Raw genomic sequence first — 1,295 nt, 5'->3', positions numbered from 1 at the left:
GGTGGGGGTGGGACCTGGGCAGGAGGCCATGTGGCCCACCTGCCCTCTGCTGGCCTGGCCACCCTCCTCCACCCCTCGGCCCACACCTGGTGGGAAAGCGACCACCCCACACCGCCCTCCAGTCAGGTGACAGCAGGGACAGAGGGAGGGACGGACAGACGGATGGACGGACGGACGGAAGGCTGGCGGCCTCCTGGCGAGTCAGGGAGAGGGCAGGTCAGGCCGGGAGGGCTCGTCTCCGCCCACACCCTCCCTCCCGGGGTATTTGCGGCTTCACTTTATAGCCCGTTAAAACCACACAACACGCCTTTGTCTTTTCCGTTTGGGAAGAAGAGGTGTTGGTGGCTGTGGAAGTGCGTGAGGTTGTGGGAAAGCTGGACGAACAGAAACTGCTGAGGAGAAAGGACCCGCCCTCAGCTGTGGCCTGTCCTGGCTGGGCTTTGGTCCAAGGGTCACTCCCTGCTCCGCCCGCCAGTGGCGCTGGGAGTTCCCACACTGAGTCTCTATGCCTCGGACTGCAGGAGCGGGAGAGGCGGAACCTGACCAGGGACCCCAAACACGGGGCCTGGGGTCCTGGCAGGCTGGCCTGACCCAGCACTTCACCTCTGCACCCATCCACTCATCCATCCATCCACTCATTCATTCATTCATTCACTCACTCATTCATTCATTCACTCATTCATTCCATGGTGTGCCAGATGCCGGAGACACGGGGACACAGTGGCCACCCAGGCTGCCCAGGCCGACCCTCACCGTGCCTGGAGGGATTGGTGAGCGAAAAATTTGGGAACCGCCCCGCCTGGTCACCAGAGTGCAGAGCCGGCGGTGGACACAGCGGCCTGGATGGGCACGCCTGTGTCAGGACCACACCCTCTGCCCTTGAGGCCCCAATGGGTCCCCCAAATCATTGAGGCTTTTTGCACAGACGGACAGACTGGTGTTGAAGGAAGTTGGAGGCTGCTGCACAAACACGAGCAGAGGGCGGGGCCTGGACTAGGTGGTCGCCATGGAGGTTCAGGAATTGCTGGGAATCTGGAAACACGTCGAGGGCGGAACGTTCCAGACTTGCAGGCGAGAGGTGTCAGAGGGAGGAAGCCAAGGGGCCGCCCAGGTCTTCATGTTGAGGCCCGGGACAGGGTGGGGTTGGCACAGCGGACCCCTGTGTCCCTCTATGACTATAGGGGAGGGCATGGCAGAGGGAGGGAGATGAGAGGTGTGTGTGGTGAGGGTCAGGGTCAGAGGAGTCGTCGGCACTGGGGGCCAAAGCCTGAGGGGAGGAAGCAGCAGGCGTGGGG

The sequence above is a fragment of the Myotis brandtii genome, unplaced genomic scaffold, assembly GCF_000412655.1.
Source record: "Myotis brandtii unplaced genomic scaffold, ASM41265v1 scaffold334, whole genome shotgun sequence".
NCBI classification, from domain to species: Eukaryota; Metazoa; Chordata; class Mammalia; order Chiroptera; family Vespertilionidae; genus Myotis; species Myotis brandtii.
This window is presented reverse-complemented; position numbering follows the sequence as displayed.